The 14,007-nt window shown below is 47.4% G+C and overlaps 1 protein-coding gene across 11 annotated transcripts in view; it reads left to right on the forward strand.

Annotated features, from left to right (window-relative positions):
• The first annotated feature begins 4,438 nt into the window (after positions 1 to 4,438).
• POU6F1 (POU class 6 homeobox 1) overlaps positions 4,439 to 14,007 on the forward strand; it is a 42,671-nt gene continuing 33,102 nt past the window's right edge. For 3 of the 11 annotated variants that reach the window (XM_033222051.1, XM_033222049.1, XM_033222050.1), the window contains exon 1: positions 13,363 to 13,855. The gene's annotated coding sequence lies outside the window, so the exon portion shown is untranslated. The other 8 variants (XR_004439906.1, XM_033222044.1, XM_033222043.1 and 5 more) reach the window with 5 other exon arrangements.

The following is a 14,007-nucleotide window of genomic DNA, read 5'->3' on the forward strand; positions in this document are numbered from 1 at the left end:
AAAACTAAAAAAAATTAAAAAAGAAAAAAAAGGTCAAGCATAGTGGCTCATATCTGTAATGTCAATATTTTAGGGGGCCGGGGCAGGAGGATTGCTTGAGGCCAGTAGTTCAAGACCAAAGGTTATCCAGGACACTCAGAAGAGCAGAGCTTCATCTGTGTCTTAGTCTGACTGGAGGGGATCAGGACTTGGACTACCAGCCTCCCCGAGACAGTCCTACTTGGAGGGACTATATGCCAAAGCTCATTCCCACAAGGCTGCTGTTCTACCTTCTCCCTGTTGCACCAGGCCCCATGCACATACACACACAGTCACTCACTCACTCTCACCCCTCTAGCCTTAAATCCAGAATCTAGACTGAATATGGACTGAATGGGTCAGATTTGGGTAAGTATGTTTCTGGGGACAGCTGAGGGACCAGAGAGAGGCAGGGCCTGGGGCTTCCCAGGAAGGAATGGAGGATTAAAGGAGTTCCTAGTGAGGGAAGCAGACCTGAGGACAGGGAGCCAGGGTAGACCTGACACTCCCTAATAAAGGTTAAACTTCTTGGCAGCTTTTCACTTCGATTATAGGGAAAGTTAAAACCAAAGTTTAGCTGGGCATGGTGGTGGGTACCTGTGGTCCCAGCTACTTGGGAGGCTGAGGCAAGAGGATCGCTTGAGCCTAGGTGGTCAAGGCTGCAGTGAGCTGCAGTTACGCCACTGCACTCCAGCCCAGGAGTTGCTTTGAGACAGCCCAGGAGTTGCTTGAGACAGCAAGACCCTGTCTCAAAACAAAACATGGTGAAACCCCATCTGTACTAAAAATAGAAAAAATTAGCTGGGTGTGGTGGCGCATCTGTAATCCCAGCTACTCAGGAGTCTGAGGCATGAGAACTGCTTGAACCTGGGAGTTGGAGGTTGCAGTGAGCCAAGATCGCGCCACTGCATTCCAGCCTGGGCGACAGAGCGAGATTCTGTCTCAAAAAACAAAAACAAAAACCCACCAAGTTTTAATACTTTCCACTATTGTAATTCTCTTTAGTTGTCCCCCAACACTTTAGTAAAGAACAACCTTGTGCAGTTATGATGCAAAGAATTCAGACCTGTGTCCCACTGAATACAGGGACCTTTCATGTAGAGGAACCACACCAGGAGTTCTAGGCTGTGACCAGCAGGCAAGTGAGTGGCCCAAGGCAGAATGGAAGAGAGTGTCAAGCAGAAGCCTCGAGGGAAAGGCATGAGACAAACCTTGCCTCCCATCCACTTCTTTAAATATACTCAAGAAAAGTAACCCTTAAAATGGAGGAAAATGCTGACATCTAGATTTTATATACATTCTCTCACTTAACACAAAAACCTCAAGAGTAGACATTAGTCCCATTTTACAAATAAGGAAATGATGGCTTAAAGAGGCTGATTTGCCCAACATTATATACCAGTAAGTGACCATGCCCAGATCTTAACCTGTATCTGTGGGTCTGACCTGATCACAACATCTCCCACTTTTTCCTATGGAAATGGAGGTGGCTGTAGACATTGGCAGTCACGGCAGTCCATATGCTGCCTGTCCATAGCTGGGACGTTTGTTATTCTCTGTTCTACAGAACTTTGTATTGTTTAGTGCTTTCAAGCCTATATTGTTTTTGTATTCTGCAGAAATAATAAAGATATCAAAAAAGGAAAATAAAATCAGTGGTTCATAGAGAACACAATGAAATACCTGTTATTTCAGGTATTTCATTGGTGTTTTATTTCATATAGTGGGTTTTACCATCCAGAGGACTTAGTAAGACAGAATTTAAAGAACACTGGTTGTAGGCCGGGTGCGGTGGCTCACGCCTGTAATTCCAGCACTTTGAGAGGCCAACGTTGGCAGATCACCTGAGGTGAGGAGTTGGAGACCAGCCTGGGCAACATGGTGAAATCCCATCTCTACTGAAAATACAAAATTAGGCGAGTATGGTGGCTCATGCCTGTAATCCCAGCTACTCGGGAGGCAGAGGCAGGAGAATCACTTGAGCCTAGGAGGTGGAGGTTGCAGTGAGCTGAGATTATACCATTGCATTCCAGCCTAGGTGACGAGAGCGAAAATCTGTCTCAAAAAAAAAAAAAAAAAAGAATACAGGATGTGGACCAGGCATGGTGACTCACCCCTGTAATCTCAACACTTTGGGAGGCTGAGGCAAGGAGGATTGCTTCAGGCCAGGAGTTTGAGACCAGCCTACATTGAGACCAGACAATATAGCATGACTCTGTTTCTACAAAAATAAACAAAACATGGGATGTGGAAGGAAGTTTAGGTTCTAGCCCTAGTTCTGTTTCTCATAAGCTTATCGGCATTGGACAAGTCACATAACTTGTGAGTTTCAGTTTGCTTATCTTTCTCAGTTTTCTGAGGCTGTTTTCTCATCTTGAAAAATTTTTTTTTTTTTTTTTTTTGAGACGGAGTCTCGCTCTGTCGCCCAGGCTGGAGTGCAGTGGCCAGACCTCAGCTCACTGCAAGCTCCGCCTCCCGGGTTTACGCCATTCTCCTGCCTCAGCCTCCGGAGTAGCTGGGACTACAGGCCCGCCAGCTCGCCCGGCTAGTTTATTTTTTTGTATTTTTTTAGTAGAGACGGGGTTTCACCGTGTTAGCCAGGATGGTCTCGATCTCCTGACCTCGTGATCCGCCCGTCTCGGCCTCCCAAAGTGCTGGGATTACAGGCTTGAGCCACCGCGCCCGGCCTCATCTTGAAAAATTATTCCACAGGTATGGTGGAATCTCAACACTTTGGGAAGCCAAGACTGGCAGATAGTTTGAGCCCAGGAGTTTGAGACCCGCCAGGGCAACCTACGAAGACCCTGCCTCTACAAAAAAATAAAAATTAGCCAGGCGTGGTGGTGTGTGCCTGAAGTTCCAGCTACTTAGGAGGCTGAGGCAGGAGGATCGCTTGACCTTGGGAGGCAGAGGATGCAGTGAGCCATGATTGTGCCACTGCATTCCAGCCTGGGTGACAGAGTAAGAAGACCCTGTCAAAAAAAGAAAAAGGAAAATTATTCCTCACAGACTTGGTGTGAGGGTCAAATAAGAAGATAATACTAAATACTTCTTAAGCCATAGAATACAACCTGTATCTTAGTTAATATAAGCAATAACTGGCCGGGCACGGTGGCTCACACCTGTAATCCCAGCACCTGGGGAGGCCGAAGTGGGCGGATCACCTGAGGTCAGCAGTGTAAGACCAGCCTGGCCAACATGGTGAAACCCCATCTCAACTAAAAATACAAAAATTAACTGGGCGTGGTGGCAGACGCCTGTAATTCCAGCTACTTGGGAGGCTGAGGCAGAATAGCTTAAACCTGGGAGATGGTTGCAGTGAGCTGAGGCTGCACCACTGTACTCCAGCCTGGACAACAAGAGTGAAACTCTGTCTCAAGAAAAAAAAAAGTATATATATGCAGTCACTCTACCAGATTTGCAGAAGCCGATCTTTTATTGCAAGAAAGGGGTCCCCTTGGGCATAATCTCTGTGCAAGCTGGGGTCAGGGGACATTATTTGAATTAAATGAATAGTGGTTGATTCTGCCCATTTATTTCCTACTTTATGCTTGCTTTCCCTCTATCTACATATTCACTTGTCAGGAATAACATTTTTTTTCCTGTAATAACATTTTTTGATGGAAACTTCCAGACTTGCTCAGATGAGAGAGTGAACGGGGGGAGTACAAAAGCCTACATTTCTTCAGCATTTCAATCAACAACCTCATTTTCTTCTAACAGTTGAAGTGAACTTCTTATGAATAATGGATGATAGCCTGATGAATATGCACACGGCCTATTATGCCTGTGAGGTTTAGTAAATAATTTACGAGCTAAAATGTTCCTCACCTTGTTACTGTACAAAAATTATGAAAAAAAAAACCCATATTTACCCTTTGAGGTGGTAGGGTGATCTGTCAGAGACAGTGACAGCAGCCCAGCAATACAGTTTTACATCATTGCTAAAATTAAATAGAATAAAATATATGCATTTCAGGGCAAGAGGTGGAGTTCTATAAAAAATGGAGCATGCACAAGCATACTCCTTCTCACATATAAGTTGTCAAAAACTCTGGCTTCTCACCTTAAGATATCCTTGCATTGTTAACAGCATCAGGGATCTTCTCCTCCACGGCCCGATCTCTTCACATGCCTTCAATATGACCAGCCCAGACTGACATCTGCTTTGTTGTTTTATGAAAATTCGCCCTTAGAAATACATTGCTCCCTTTCCTTTCCTCACAGCTGAGAGGTTTTTTTTTTTCTGCTGACCAACCTGAGTCCCCTGCTGAATGCCCTGGCTTTATTGCCTTAGCAACAGGAGTAGGTGCCTTTTATCTGTTGGTTAGAGAAGGGGAGGCACAAGATTGACTATGGAAATAAAGAAGGTGTTTGGGGCCGGGCGCGGTGGCTCAAGCCTGTAATCCCAGTACTTTGGGAGGCCGAGACGGGCGGATCATGAGGTCAGGAGATCGAGACCATCCTGGCTAACACGGTGAAACCCCGTCTCTACTAAAAAATACAAAAAACTAGCCGGGCGTGGTGGTGGGTGCCTGTAGTCCCAGCTGCTTGGGAGGCTGAGGCAGGAGAATGGCATGAACCCGGAAGGCGGAGCTTGCAGTGAGCTGAGATCCGGCCACTGCACTCCAGCCTGGGCGACAGAGCAAGACTCTGTCTCAAAAAAAAAAAAAAAAAAAAAAAAAGAAAGTGTTTGGGACAATATGCATGGATTCTGGTAATACTGGTTGCCCTATGACAAGTTTCTGAAGACCTGGAACTGGCTCAGTTCTCATGCCAGGGAAGAGGGGACCCCAGGGATTATCTGTTAAGATTTCAGAACCTTTCTAGGTACAGGGCCCAGAAGACTCTTACTGTGAACAGAGCATCCCTTATATGCTGGGTGCTTGGAGGAGATCAGGTGAAAGAAAACATATGGCCCTGTCATTCATCCAGTAGGTAAATAATATATATTCTTAAGAAACAGAGTGAGGACTGAGTGTGGTAGCTTACACCTGTAACCCCAGGTTGGGAGGCTGAAGGAGGAGGATCACTTGAGTTCTGGCATTCAAGTCCAGCCTGGGCAACATAGGGGAGACCCTATCTCTACCAAAAAAAATTAAAAATTAGCAGGGCATGGTGGCATGTGTCTGTGGTCTCAGCTACTCGAGGTTGAGGTGGGAGGATCACTTGAGCCCAGGAGGTTGAGGCTGCAGTAAGCCATGATCACACCCCTGCACTCCAGCCTGGGCAACAATGCAAGACCCTGTCTGGAAAAGAAAGAAAGAGAGAGAGAAAGGAAAGAAAGGCAAGGGAAAGAAGGGGAGGGAGGAAATGGCCTATAAATTACAAAGTGAAGTTATTGGAACAATAATGTAATTTAAAAAGTAATATTGGCTGGGCACAGTAGCTCAAGCCTGTAATCCCAGCACTTTGGGAGGCCAAGGTGGGCGGGTCACTTGAGGTCAGGAGTTCAAGACCAGCCTGGCCAACATGGTGAAACCCCATCTCTACTAAAAATACAAAAGTTGGCCGGACACGGTGGCTCAAGCCTGTAATCCCAGCACTTTGGGAGGCCGAGATGGGCGGATCACGAGGTCAGGAGATCGAGACCATCCTGGCTAACACGGTGAAACCCCGTCTCTACTAAAAAATACAAAAAAAAAAACTAGCCGGACGAGGTGGCGGGTGCCTGCAGTCCCAGCTACTCGGGAGGCTGAGGCAGGATAATGGCGTAAACCCGGAAGGCGGAGCTCAAAAAAAAAAAATACAAAAGTTAGCCGGGTGTGGTGGCATGTGCCTGTAATCCTAGCTATTCGGGAGGCTGAGTAATGACAGTCCCTTCAATCCGGGAGGTTGAGGTTGCAGTGAGCTGAGATCGTGCCACTGCACTCCAGCCTGGGCGACAAAGTGAGACTCCATCTCAAAAAAGAAAAAAAAAAAGTAATATTGGCTGGGCACAGTGCTTCAAGCCTGTAATCCCACCACTTAGGCAGGCTGAGGTTGGCAGATCAGTTGAGCCCAGGAGTTCAAGACCAGCCTGGGCAACATATAGCGAAACCTCATCTCTACAAAAAATACAAAAATTGGCCATGCATGGTGGCACATACCTGTAGTCCCAGCTACTTGGGAGGCTGAGGCAGGAGGATCACTTGAGCTCAGAAGATTGAGGCTGCAGTGAAACAAGATCACACTACTACATCCAGGCTGGGTGAAAGAGTGAGACCCTATCTCAAAAAAATAATAATAATAATATTAATTAGAACAATGTGGTATGTATTATACAGGAATCCTTGGAGGAGGTAAATCTTGAGTTTGCAAAGCTAGAAGGGATCCAATTAGAAAGATTAGAGGTATATATGGCCAAGCCTACCTGATTTGGTATCTGCTTCCCTTTCTAACCTCTGAAGGGGTGGCCTACCCCTCCACACCTGTGGGCGTTTCTCGTTAGGTGGAACTAGCGACTTGAGAAAAGAAATGAGACACAGATAAAGTATAGAGAAAGAAAAAGTGGGCCCAGGGGACCGGCGCTCAGCATACAGAGGACCCACGCTGGCACCGGTCTCTGAGTTCCCTCAGTATTTATTGGTAATTATCTTTACCATCTTAAAGATAAGGGAGTGGCAGGATAGTAGGATCATTGTAGGGAGAAAATCAGCAGTAAGACAAATGAACAAAGATCCCTGTGACACAAATAAGTTTAAAGAAAAATGCTGTGCCTTGATATGCATATGCAAACATCTCCATAAACCTTTTAGCAGCATTGTGCCAGCAAGTCCCACCTTTTGCCCTAAGGCGGTTTTCTCCTATCTCAGTAAACAGAGCATACAATCGGGTTTTACACTGAGATGTTCCATTGCCCAGGGACGGGGCAGGAGACAAATGCTTTTCTCTTACTTGAGATTAAGAGAATGGTGATGACTTTTAACCAGCAAGCTGCCTTCAGGCACTTGTTTAGCAAAGCACAGGCTGCACAGCCCAAAATCCCTTAAACCTTGAGTCATCACAGCACATGTCTCTTGCAAGGACAAGGTTGGGGGTAGGTTCACAGATTAACAGCATCTCAAATACAGAACAAAATGGAGTCTCTTATGTCTGCTTCCTTCTATATAGACACAGTAACAGGCTGATCTCTCTTTCTTTTCCCCACAAACCTCATTTTGTACAATTCTCCCCACCTCTTGCTGTGTCCCAGCCTACCAGAAACCAAACGTTTGTATCCCCTTCGAAATTCATATATTGAAATTCTGGCCCCCAGTGTGATGGTATTAGCTGGGCCCTTTAGGAGGTGATTAGGTCATGAGGGCAGAGCTTTCATGAATGGGATCAGCACCTTTATAAAAGGAACCCCAGAGAGCTTCCTAGCCTGCTTCCATCATGTGAAGATGGCTATGAACTAGGAAGCAGGCCCTTAGAAGAAATTAAATCAGTCAGCATCTTGATATTGAACTTTCCAGCTTCCAGAACTGTGAGAAATAAATTTATGTTGTTTATAAGCCATCCAGTATGTAATTTTTTTTTTTTTTTTTATAGATGGAGTCTTACTCTGTCACACAGGCTGGAGTGCAATGGCATGGTCTCAGCTTATGCAACTCCCGGTTCAAGTGATACTCCTGCCTCAGCCTCCCGAGTAGCTAGGACTACGGGCACGTGCCACCACACGGCTAATTTTTGTATTTTTAGTAAAGACGGGGCCGGATGCGGTGCTCAGAACTGTAATCCCAGCACTTTGGAAGGCTGAGGTGGGAGGATCACGAGGTCAGGAGATCAAGACCATACTGGTTAACACGGTGACACCCCATCTCTACTAAAAAAGCAAAAAAAGGCCGGGCGCCGTGGCTCAAACCTGTAATCCCAGCACTTTGGGAGGCCAAGACAGGCGGATCACGAGGTCAGGAGATCGAGACCATCCTGGCTAACATGGTGAAACCCCGTCTCTACTAAAAAAATACAAAAAACTAGCCAGGCCAGGTGGCGGGCGTCTGTAGTCCCAGCTACTCGGGAGGCTGAGGCAGGAGAATGGCGTGAACCCGGGAGGTGGAGCTTGCAGTGAGCTGAGATCCGGCCACTGCACTCCAGCCTGGGGGACAGAGCGAGACTCCGTCTCAAGCAACAAACAAAAAAGTAAGGCAGGGTTTCACTATGTTGGCCATGCTGGTCTCGAACTCCTGACCTCGTGATACACCTGACTCGGCCTCCCAAAGTGCTGGGACTACACGCATGAGCCACTGTGTAGGACCAAATAAAACTCTTCAACAGGATTCTCAGCCCAGCACATTTTCTTTTTCTCCTTCACTCACATTTCCCCAGCCTTCCGAGCCTTCATTTATTCAATAAATAATTATTATCAACTGTGTGCCAGATACTGGGCTTGGTGCTAAATGTCCAGTCAAAACCAAAACAGACTGTTGCCTTGGAATTTATAGTCTACTTGGTAAACATATTAAATAGAAAATAAACATAAATATATCAGCATGCATGGTGCTTAAGAAAACAGGAAGGTGATACGAGACAGAATAACACTGAAGTGCAGGGAAAATGTCTCTGAGGAAGGAAGCCATATATAAGGCAAGACCTGAAAGATGGGCCAAGGAGGAGGCAGAAGGAACAGCACAGGCAGACGCAATGAGGCAGGAAAGAAAGAGCTCGGAGTTTAAGAAACTGAAACTGGATCAGTATGGCTGGGTCTTAGTCCGTTTGGGCTGCTATAACAAAATATTATAGGTCGGGTGCAGTGGCTCACGCCTGTAATCCCAGTACTTTGGGAGGCCGAAGCAGATGGATCACCTGAGATCAGGAGTTCAAAACCAGCCTGGCCAACATGGTGAAACCTCATCTCTACCAAAAATAACAAAAATTAGCCAGGCATCATGGTGTGCATGCCTGTAATCCCAGCTACTCGAGAGGCTGAGAGAGGAGAATCACTTGAACCCAGGAAGTGGAGGTTGCAGTGAACTGAGGTCTCCACCACTGCACTCCAGCCTGGGTGACAGAGCAAGACTCTGTCTCAAAAATAATAATAATAATAAAATTTTAAAATAAAAATAATGAAATATTAAGCCAGGCATGGTGACTCACACCTGTAATCCCAGCACTTTGGGAGGTGGAGGCAGGCGGATCACCTGATGTCAGAAATTTGACATCAGCCTGGCCAACATGGTGAAACCCTGTCTCTACTAAAAATACAAAAATTAGCTGGGCATGGTGGCACATGCCTGTAATCCCAGCTTCTCAGGAGGCTGAGGCAGGAGAATCACTTGAACCCAGGAGGCAGAGGTTGCAGTGAGTGGAGATTGCACCACTGCACTCCATCCCGGGCTAAAGACTGAGACTCTGCCTCAAAAAAAAAAAAAAAAAAAAACAAAAGCCAAGTGCAGTCTTTGGCATGCCCAGCCAAAAAAAAAAAATTTTTTTTAAGTAATATACTTTTTTTGTTTCTTTGTTTGTTTGTTGTTTGTTTTTTGAGACGGAGTCTTGCTCTGCCGCCCAGGCTGGAGTGCAGTGGCCGCTCTCAGCTCACTGCAAGCTCCGCCTCCGGGTTCACGCCATTCTCCTGCCTCAGCCTCCGAGTAGCTGGGACTACAGGCGCCCGCCTCGTCGCCTGGCTAGTTTTTTGCATTTTTTAGTAGAGACGGGGTTTCGCCATATTAGCCAGGATGGTCTCGATCTCCTGACCTCGTGATCCGCCCGTCTCGGCCTCCCAAAGTGCTGGGATTACAGGCTTGAGCCACCGCGCCCGGCCTGTTTGTTTGTTTTTGAGACGGAGTCTCGCTCTGTCGCCCGGGCTGGAGTACAGTGGCCGGATCTCAGCTCACTGCAAGTTCCGCCTCCAGGGTTTACGCCATTCTCCTGCCTCAGCCTCCGAAGTAGCTGGGACTACAGGCGCCCGCCACCTTGCCCGGCTAATTTTTTTGTATTTTTAGTAGAGATGGGGTTTCACCGTGTTAGCCAGGATGGTCTCGATCTCCTGACCTCGTGATCCACCCATCTCGGCCTCCCAAAGTGCTGGGATTACAGGCTTGAGCCACCGCGCCCAGCCTGTTTTTTGTTTTTTTGAGACGGAGTCTCACTCTGTCACTGAGGCTGGAGTGCAGTGGCACCATGTCGGCTCACTGTAACCTCTGTTTACTGGGTTCAAGCAATTCTCCTGCCTCAGCCTCCCAAGTAGCTAGGATTATTGGCGCCCACCACCACACCCAGCTAGTTTTTATATTTTTAGTAGAGACAGGGTTTCACTTTGTTGGCCAGGCTGGTCTCGAACTCCTGACCTCAGGCGATACACCCGCCTCGGCCTCCCAAAGTGTTGGGATTATAGGCGTGAGCCACAGCGCCCAGCCAAAAAGTAATAAACTTTCATTGCAAGAAGACTACCAATACCACATACTGGTGAGGATGTAGAACAATTAGAACTCTCTCATACATTGCTCTCTCATACAAAGATATAAATTGGTTTGTTTGAAAACCATTTAGCAATATGGACAAAAGCTAAAGATATACCCCAAACCTAGCTATTCTACTCCTCAGTATTTACCCAGAAGAAAAAAGTGCATTATGTTCACCAAAATACTTGTACAAGAATGCTCATAGCAGTTTTATTCCTAAGAGACCTAAACAACAACCAAATGCTCATCAATAATGGAATGGATAAATTGTGGTATAATTATGCAATGGAATACTACACCGCAATAAAAAAAAAAATACTTGTACATTCAACAACATGGATGAATCTCAAAAACATATGTTGAGGCCAGGTGTGGTGGCTGACACCTGTAATCTCAACACTTTGGGAGGCTGTGGAAGGCAGATGACTTGAGGTCAGGAGTTTGAGACCAGCCTGGTCAACATGATGAAACCCTGCCTTTACCCAAAGTATTAAAAATTAGCTGGGAGCGTGGTAGCTCACACCTGTAATCCCAGCACTTTAGGAGGCTGAGGTGGGTGGATCATGAGGTCAGGAGTTCAAGACCAGCCTGACCAACATGGTGAAACCCCATCTCTACTAAAAATATAAAAATTAGCCGGGCGTGGTGGCGTGCGCTTGTAATCCCACCTACTTAGGAGGCTGAGGCAGGAGAATCACTTGAACCCAGGAGGTGGAGGTTGCAGTGAGCTGAGATCACGCCATTACACTCCAACCTGGGCGACAGAACGAGACTCCGTCTCAAAAAAAAAAAAAAAATTAGCTGGGCGTGATGGCATGAACCTGCAGTCCCAGCTACTTGGGAGGCTGAGGCAGGAAAATCACTTGAACCCGGGAGGTGGAGGTTGCAGTGAGCCAAGATCACACCACTGCACTCCAGCCTGGGCGACAGAGCAAGACTCCGTCTCAAAAAAAAAAAAAAAATTTTGTTGAGTGACAGGAACCAAACACAAAAGATTGCATACTGTCTGATTCCATTTATGAGAAGTTCAAGAATCAGCTCAAGTAATCCATGGTGACAGAAATCAGAATAATGGTTACTTTGGGAATTTATGGACTGTGAAGGAACATAAGGGAATCCTCTCAGGTCTTGGAAAGGCTCTATATCTTGTTTTGGGTGGGGATTACATGGATATATATATGTGTGTGTGTACATGTATATATGTATATATACACATGCATATATGTGTATGTGTGTATATATACAGGTGTATATACATATATACACATGTACATATATACATGTAAAAATCTATCAAGGTATACACATACTGTGTACATGTTATGCCCCAATAAACAAACAAAAAGTAATATATGCTCATCAAATATTTAAGTAATGCAGAAGTGTTTACAATGTAAAGAAAACCATGATTAACATTTTTATGTATGTCTCCCTGAACTCTTCTGATCACATCCATATTTCTTTCTTCAAACTCTCACTGATATCCATGCTATCCAAAGCCTTTGATCTATCTACTTGTAGCACCAAACCAAGTGACATAAATTAAAAGGTTCAACCTTCATGTGATGAAGTTCAGCAGCAATACGGAGCCCCTTCTTCACATAAAGAGTAGTGGGAAATACAAACATGAGTAAGTCACAACCAGTGGTCTCAAAGAATTCACAGTCCAGGGAGACTACAGCGACTACAGACCAAAGAAAAATCCCAAGAACTGTAATATCATGCCACGTAGTAGAGTTTCACAGGTGTAATACCAAGCCATGCAGTCGAGTTTCACAGGGCCATTAAAACGAGTTCAAACTATTGTACAAGGAATGACACCTTACAGTTGTATAGAGCTTGCAGCTTTCAGTTTTTTCACATAAGCTCACAAACTATAAATATTACCCTTGTTTTATAAGTAATGAAGAAGTTAAATTACTTGCCTGGACTGCTAGTGTTAGAGTTGGGACTAAAACCTAAGTATTCTGACTCCTAATACATTGGTTACTCATAAATCCGCCGCCAGCAGTGCCTGCTCATTTCCAGATGGAAACAGCAAGCTGATACAAGCCTGGTCCACTGGCCAGGTTAACGAGGAGGCCGGGCCATTCAATGCCCTTCCACCAGGAGGCCTTATGGAGCAGTCCCGGGGAGGACTGAGGCCTCCAATTGCATTCTCACACTGCCTCTAACCCATCTACCTCTAGCTATCATCAGACCACCAAATACCGGGGGTGGATGAGAAGGGGTGCCTAGGGTGACAGCAGGTGGCCTCAGTATTGGGATCCACATTCACTGGATTTACAGAGCCTCCTTCCTTCCCAATTTTTCTTCCTTCATTCCCACGCTTCCACTTTGGTCTTCCAACTTTTTCCTCTTTCATTTGTCCACCACTTCTCCAATCTGCTTTCCCTCAGCCCCCCACATCCATCCCTTTTCTGGTCCCCTCTCTACCTTAGAAGCTGCTAGAGGTTTTTCACCATTCCACTGAACTTTGTCTTTCTGTTCACATTTCCTTGTCTACTTGGACAAGAAGGCCGGAGAGCTGCTTTTAGACAACACAGCCCACGGCCGCCACCGGGTGAGGGACCTGAGACCCTTGGCTGCTTTGGCGCTGGGGCACAGCTGTTCAGAGGTTCTCCACGTTGGCTGAGCGATGTCGGAGTTCCCCCGCCTTTCTAGGGAGGGAGGGACAGACATAAACTTGACTTTCAACATTGAGGACAGTTGACTACCTAGAGGAAAGGCGGTGGCCGGGAGTCACCGCCCCAACCCTCGGCTGAAGGCCATGTGGCATGGAGGGTCCCCAGTCCGGACTCCAGCTCTTACTCAGGCACCTTCCGAAATGAAACCACCTCCGCGGCACCTCGGAGGGGCTGAGTAACCAGATCCACTGACCGTCCATCCCTGTCCCAGGAGAGAGAGTCTCCGGGACCTCCCGCTTGGCCAGGGCCCGAGGGTCCCCTCCCCACCCCCACCCGTCGCTCCCGGCTCCCCTGCTCCCCTCCCTTCCCTGACCGCCAGCCCAGCCCGCCGCCCCCGGCGGCTGGCGCGGGCGGTGCAGCATGCGGCAAAGCTCTTTGCATAAATTATGCTCATGACGCAGCAGCTAAAAAAATCCAAGTAGCAGGAGGGAAAAAAGGGGGGGAGGGAAAAGGGGGGGTCGTTGAAGGGGGGAACGAAGAAAAATATATACCTGACCGCCCCCCCACCCAGCTTCCCCTTCCCGCTTGCCGGCCTTCCCCACTCCGCCCGGCGTAGCCCGTGGAGCCCCCTTCGGCTCTGCCCAGCCCAGGCTGGGGGCCCGGGGGCGGCGGCGGGTCCCGACCAGCTCCCGGGCCGAGCCGAGCCCAGCCAAGCCGCACTGGCTTCTTTGTCTGCGGGCGGCGGCCGCCGTGGCCCCGGCCCGGGCCACCTGGTCCGGGCTGTGAGATGAATCTCTAATCGGTGGCCGCCGGTCACCCGCGGCGAAGGCGGCTCCGGCTCGGGCTCCGGTAAGTAGCGGGGTCCGGGGCGGGGAGGGGTTTGCACGGAGGGGGAGGGGGCCGGGCAGGGGAGGTTTCGGGTTTGGTTAATATGCAATGCCCGTAATTAGCATAATTTATATATTTATGATAAAGAGAAAAAAAGCCGCGGGGCCGAGGCG

This window comes from Trachypithecus francoisi, unplaced genomic scaffold (assembly GCF_009764315.1).
Source record: "Trachypithecus francoisi isolate TF-2019V2 unplaced genomic scaffold, Tfra_2.0 Lachesis_group11, whole genome shotgun sequence".
Lineage (NCBI taxonomy): Eukaryota > Metazoa > Chordata > Mammalia > Primates > Cercopithecidae > Trachypithecus > Trachypithecus francoisi.